Source organism: Canis aureus, chromosome 6 (genome assembly GCF_053574225.1).
Source record: "Canis aureus isolate CA01 chromosome 6, VMU_Caureus_v.1.0, whole genome shotgun sequence".
Lineage (NCBI taxonomy): Eukaryota > Metazoa > Chordata > Mammalia > Carnivora > Canidae > Canis > Canis aureus.
In genome coordinates this window covers 16,141,178-16,147,529 of record NC_135616.1, presented here as the reverse complement: position 1 = coordinate 16,147,529, position 6,352 = coordinate 16,141,178, and the positions used below count along the sequence as shown (strand labels likewise).

The following is a 6,352-nucleotide window of genomic DNA, read 5'->3' as shown; positions in this document are numbered from 1 at the left end:
GGTCTGTCCACGCCGCGGGCTTTGACTTGCGGCCGCGGTGGCCGGTGCCGGACGCAGCCGGCGGCGGGTGTGGCTTCCTCTGGCCGGACTGCGCCGTGTTCCCGCACCTCCTTCTCCTTCCTTCCCCACCTGCCTGCCCGAGACAGCATCTGGAGCTCGTTAAACCGAGGCTGCGTGTTACTCCGGGTATAACAACAAACAAACGAGGCTTCTTCCGTTCCTTCGTTGTTTTCGGGGCTAGTTCTGGACTGGGATGGTACGGGGGACAGAAAATAGCGGGAGCAGAGGGGTCCGATGTTGTTGTTACGGCAGTTTGCCGTTAGGAAGCGGGGCATAAAAAGTGAAAATTTGTAAGATGCGTTAAAGAACATTAAGCAGGGATCCCTGGGTGGCGCAGCGGTTTGGCGCCTGCCTTTGGCCCAGGGCGCGATCCTGGAGACCCGGGATCGAATCCCACGTCGGGCTCCCGGTGCATGGAGCCTGCTTCTCCCTCTGCCTGTGTCTCTGCCTCTCTCTCTCTCTGTATGACTATCATAAATAAATTAAAAAAAAAAAAAAAGAACATTAAGCAAAAAATAGGACTGCCTAATAAAAGCTTTGATTGGTGTTTTGTAGATTCTCCTAAAGTGACCGGATAAAAACAGCTAGGCGTTACATTTCACTTACTATGTTCGTGCTTTGTTCAAAGTACTGTATTAGCTCTCAGTCCTCAAAATAATCACGAGAGGGGCACGTGGGCGGCTCCGGGGTTGAGCGCCTGCCTTTGGCTCAGGTCGTGATCGTGGGGTCCTGGGATCGAGTCCCGCACCAGACTCTCCTCGGTGAGCCTGCCTCCCTCCCTCTTCCTATGTCTCTGCCTCTCTCTGTGTCTCTTACGAGCAAATAAACCTTTAAAAAAAAAAAGTCACAAGAGGTGCATTCTATTTCTAGCATGATCTTGATTTTACCAATAATGAAACGTAGGCACACAGAACTGAAGCAACCTGCTGGAGGTCATATGGCTAAGGAGGGGCAAAGCTAATGCGTCGTGAACCCAGGCACCATGGGCTAGGGGACTGGCTCGATATGTCTACATGTTGACTATTAAGACGTTCCAGACAGAAACGCTCCATAACAATGTTCCTGCATTGCCAGTTCTGGGCCAGGACCCCTGACTGTCTATGCTTGAGATCCCTAGGATACCCACCTTGATGGTTTCCTTTAGCAAACAATTTTTGCCATTCCAGGGCAGGACAGGTTCTGAATCTTCCAGGAACTACAAATTAAAATAAGGCAAAACTATATGATAGAATACAGACTTATTCTTGGCAAAGGTTGCCCATATATATGAATGTATGTGAAAATCACATTCCCTCTTAAGGTTCAAAGGATTACAATTGAGGTATAGAGGGGCAGCTAGGTGGCTCAGTTGGTTGTCTGCCTTTGGCTCAGGTCATGATTCCGAGATCCTGGGATGGAGCCCTGTGTTAGGCTCCCTGCTCAGTGAGGAGCCTGCTTCTTCCTCTGTACCCCCTCTCTTGCTCTCTCTCTCTCAAGTAAATAAATAAACAAAACCTTAAAAAAAGAAAAAGGACAGGAAGTCAAAAGTTGAACTAAGAATCTGGGTATTTGTTTTAGATCATTTATTCAACAAATTTTAATCGAGTGCTTTCTTTAGTTCCTAACATTGAAGTGACAAATATGAATAAAAATAGATGCCCATCCTCATGGACCTTGAAGTCGTAAGCACAGTATGATTAAGTGTTAAAGATGCTATGATAGAAGTATACGCAGGGCCCAGTGATGACATAAAGAAAGAGGTCAGATCTACTCAGATGTTCAGGAATGATTTCTTAGAATTATAGAATTATATGATCTAGCAATTCTACTCCTAGGTATATACCCAAGAGAACTGGAGGGAAGATAATGTTAATTTTGTGTACGTTAAACTTAAGTTGCCTGTGAAACATCCATCAAAATATATAAATACACATTTATTTGCCTATTTTCTTTTTACTCTGTGAGAGCAGGGACCATGTTTATTTTGTTCACTGTTGTGATAAAAGCCTAGTATGGTGCCTGACTTATAACAGGGACTCAATAAATATCTGAATGAATGAACTGAATGAATGGATGCAGTTGAAAATGACCAACGGCAACCTGGATTTGTGAGAAAAAGTATGGGCCAAGATTAGAAATCTGATCGTCATTCTCATAGCTACCATCTAGTGAATGCTTAGTATGTATTGAACTAAACACTTCAAGCATATCAGCTCATTTGTTGTTGTTGTTGTTGTTGTTGTTTTTTAAGATTTATTTGCTTATTTGAGAGAGAGAAACTGCAAAGGAGGCAGAGGGAGAGAGAGAGAGAGAATCTCCAGTAGACTCCCAGCTGAGTGTGGAGACCAACGCAGGGCTCAATCTCAGGAGCCTGAAATCATGACCTGAGCTGAAATCATGAGTCAGATGCTTACCTGACTGAGCCACCCAGGCACTGCATTAGCTCATTTGGTTCTTTTAAAAAAGATTTTATTTATTTATTCAAGAGAGAGGCAGGCTGCATGTGGGGAACCCGATGCGGGACTCGATCCTGGTACTCCAGGACCACACCCTGAGCCAAAGGCAGCCGCGCTCAAACACTGAGCCACCCAGGTGTCCCGGCTCATTTGGTTCTTAAAACAATTCTGAGAGATGTTGTTATCCCCATTCTACAGATTAGAAAACTGACACTTGGGGAGCCAGTGTCACACATGATGAATTATGTGGTTAATATTAGCTATGGGAAGAAATGAAAAAGGAGACAGCTTTTAGAAGGAATATAAGGAGTTAAAATGCAAGAGATTTTGATGCAGTTGGAGTGCATAAATTCAGTGGGAGAAATGCCCTAATGGAGCTGAAGAGTGAAGGGGTAGTGGACTTAACAGCAAGAGCTGGTGAAGATGTGGAGAACCTCCTACCTGGGTGGTAGGAATGTAAAATGGTGCCATTGCAGTGTAAAACAATTTGGCAATTCCTCAAAATATAAACATAGAATTATATGACCTAGCAATTCCACTTGTAGGTATAAGCCCAAGAGAATAGAAAACAAATACTTGTAACTGAATGTTCATGGAACTATTATTTACAATATCCAAAAGTTGGAAGCAATCCAAAATAAAATATAGTATAAATAAAAATAATATAAAATGGATAAATAAAATATAGTATATACACTCAATAGAATATTATTTGGCCATGAAAAGCTACTTTTATGGATTGAATCATGTCTCCCCAAATTCATATATTGAAATCTCAACCCCCAGGATCTCAGAATGTAACAGTATGTGGAGATAAGTTCTTAGAGAGGTGACTAAGTTAAAATAAAGACAGTAGGGTAGGGGCCCTAATCTGTTACGACTGGTATTTTTATAAGAAAAGAAAAACACATCTAGGGCACCTGGTCACAGAGAGACTCTTGTGTGAAGGGGCAGCAAGAGAGCAGCCATCTATAAACCAAGGAGAGCAGCCTTTTAAAGGAAACCAGCCCTATAATCACCTTACTTTGGATTTCTAGCCTCCAGAACAGTGAGAAAATAAATTTCTGTTGCTTAAGCCATATAGTCTGTGGTATTTTGTTATGGCAGCTCAAGAAAACTACTACAGGAATGAAGTACTGATACAAGCTACAATGTGGATGAACCTTGAAAACATCATGCTAAGTTAATGAACCCAGTGACAAAGGTACATATTGTATGATTTCATTTATACAAAAAAATCCAGGATAGGTAAATCCATAAAAGCCTAAAGAAAAAAAAAACAAACCTAAAGCAGATTGATGGTTTTCCAGAGGATGGGGTTGGGAGGGGGGCAGAAATTAAGAGTGACTGCTTAATAGTTTACTTTGGGGGTGATGAAAATTGGAAATTGATATAGGTGATACTTATACAACATTGTGAATCTCCTCAATACACTTAATACTACTGTATTGTACATTTAAAAATGGTTTTTAAATTTTTTTTTTTTTATGATAGTCACACAGAGAGAGAGAGGCAGAGACACAGGCAGAAGGAGAGGCAGAGACACAGGCAGAGGGAGAAGCAGGCTCCATGCACTGGGAGCCCGATGTGGGATTCGATCCCGGGTCTCCAGGATTGCGCCCCGGGCCAAAGGCAGGCGCCAAACCGCTGCGCCACCCAGGGATCCCTAAAAATGGTTTTAAGATAGTGGGGTACCTGGGTGGCACAGTTGATTAAGCAACTGACTCTTGGTTTTGGTTTAGGGTCCTGAGATGGAGTCCTGTACTCAGCATGGAGTCTGCTTGAGATTCTCTCTCCCTTTCCCTCTGTCCCTTCCACTTGTGGTCTCTTTCTCTCTCAAATAAATAAGTAAATCTTAAAAAAATGGTTAAGATAGTGAATAATATTATGCATTTTTTACTGCAATTAAGATGAATTTGAATATACTAAGTGGATTTCTTTTCATGTAGTATGCTCAGGATTCATCCCTACTGTGTCTAAAGACACACTTCCTATTGTCAGTTGTGGGAAAAATACTTCTTTCATGTTCTCTGTATTCTTTTTTGGAACTCATATTAAATGTATATTAGACCATATCATCCTCAATGGCTCTCTTTTTTTTTTTAAGGTTTTATTTTTAAGTAATTTCTATACCCAACATGGGGCTCAAACTTAAACCCTGAGATCAAGAGTTGCATGTCCCATTGACTGAGCCAGCCAGGTGCCCCAGGTTGTGTGTGTGTATATATATATATATATATATATATATATATATATATATATATATTCAAAATCTTGTCATCTATAGTAGGATAGTTTTTTTTTCTCTCTCTTTTTAGATTTATTTATCTATTTGAGAGAGAGAGTGAGAGTGTGTGCAGGACTGTGTGGGGGTCAGGGGCAGAGAGAAAGGGAGAGACAGTGTAAAGCAGTCTCTGCATTCTGTGTGGAGCCCTACTTGGGGCTGATCTCACAACTCTGAGATCATGACCTGAGCCAAAACCAAGAGTTGGATGCTTAACCAACTGGGCCACCCAGGCCCCTCTGTTTCTTCGGGGTTTTTGTTTATTTGTTTTTGCAATTGATCTTGCCTTTTCTTTTACTTTCTTGTCTTATTGCCTTGGCTAGAACTTACAATATTATGTAAAATAGAAGTAACAAGAATGGTCATCCTTGTCTTGTTTCTGATTCTTATGGAAGAAAGCCTTGTCTTTCACCACTAAGTATGATGCTAGCTGTGGGGTTTTCAAAGATGCTTTCTATCATATTGAGGAAATTCCCTCCAATTACAGAGAGAAAGAGAGAGAAGGCAGGGGGAGACACAGAGAGGGAGAGAGAGTCCTAAATAGGCTCCATGCCCAACTCGTAGCCCACCTGTGGGCTAGTGTGGGTGGATCCCACAACCTTGATATCATGACCTGAGTTGAAATCAAGAGTTGGTTGCTGAGCCACCCAGGCACCCAGCTTGTCTGCTTTTAAAGTGGGATTTAGGGTGTTTCCAAAAGTATGCTGCTGCTTTTGCGAACTTTTGAGAATTCTCCATGTTTGCTGTCAAAAAAAAAAAAAATCATTATTAAAAAGATTTGTTGGGGAGAACCCCCAAAGGTATTGTTCTATCTGAGACTCCCCTTTTTTAACTCAACATTTATTGAAGACTTATGGATCCATTATCAAAAAATAAACTAATGACTATGACCTTTCGCTCTCAAAGATCTAGTTAAAAATAGAGCTACCCTATGACCTAGCAATTGCACTACTGGGTATTTACCCCAAAGATACTGAAGTAATGAAACAACAGGACACCGGCACCCCAATGTTCATAGCAGCAATGTCCACAATAGTCAAACTGTGGAAGGAGCCACGATGTTCTTGGACAGATGAATGAATAAAGAAGATGTGGTCTATATATAATAGAATATTACTCAGCCATCAGAAAAGATGAATACCCACCATTTGCTTCGACGTGAATGGACCTGGAGGGTATTATGCTGAATGAAATAAGTCAATAGGAGAAGGACAATCATCATATGGCTTCACTCATACGTGGAATATAAGAAATAGTGAAAGGGATTATAAGGGAAAGGAGGGGAACTGAGTGGGAAAAATTAGAGAGGGAGACAAATTGTGAGAGAATCCTAATTCTGGGAAACAAAAGGTTGCATAAGGGGAGGTCGGTGGTATAGGGTAACTGGGTAATGGGCACTAAGGAGGACACTTGATGAGATGAGCACTGGGTGTTATACTATGTGTTGGCACATTGAATTTAAAAATAAATAAATAAATAAATAATAAATAAATATTAATGACTATGACCCTTCGCTCTCAAAGATCTCAATTAACAATACTAGTAGTTAAATCTTTTCATGTATTTAGGTCTA

The 6,352-nt window shown here is 41.3% G+C and overlaps 1 long non-coding RNA gene across 1 annotated transcript; it reads left to right on the top strand.

Annotated features, from left to right (window-relative positions):
* The first annotated feature begins 47 nt into the window (after positions 1-47).
* On the top strand, positions 48-5,669 carry LOC144315560 (uncharacterized). Its single transcript, XR_013381284.1, has 3 exons — positions 48-186; positions 3,603-3,699; positions 3,990-5,669. It is a non-coding gene; the product is annotated as an uncharacterized LOC144315560 (long non-coding RNA).
* Positions 5,670-6,352: the final 683 nt, after the last annotated feature.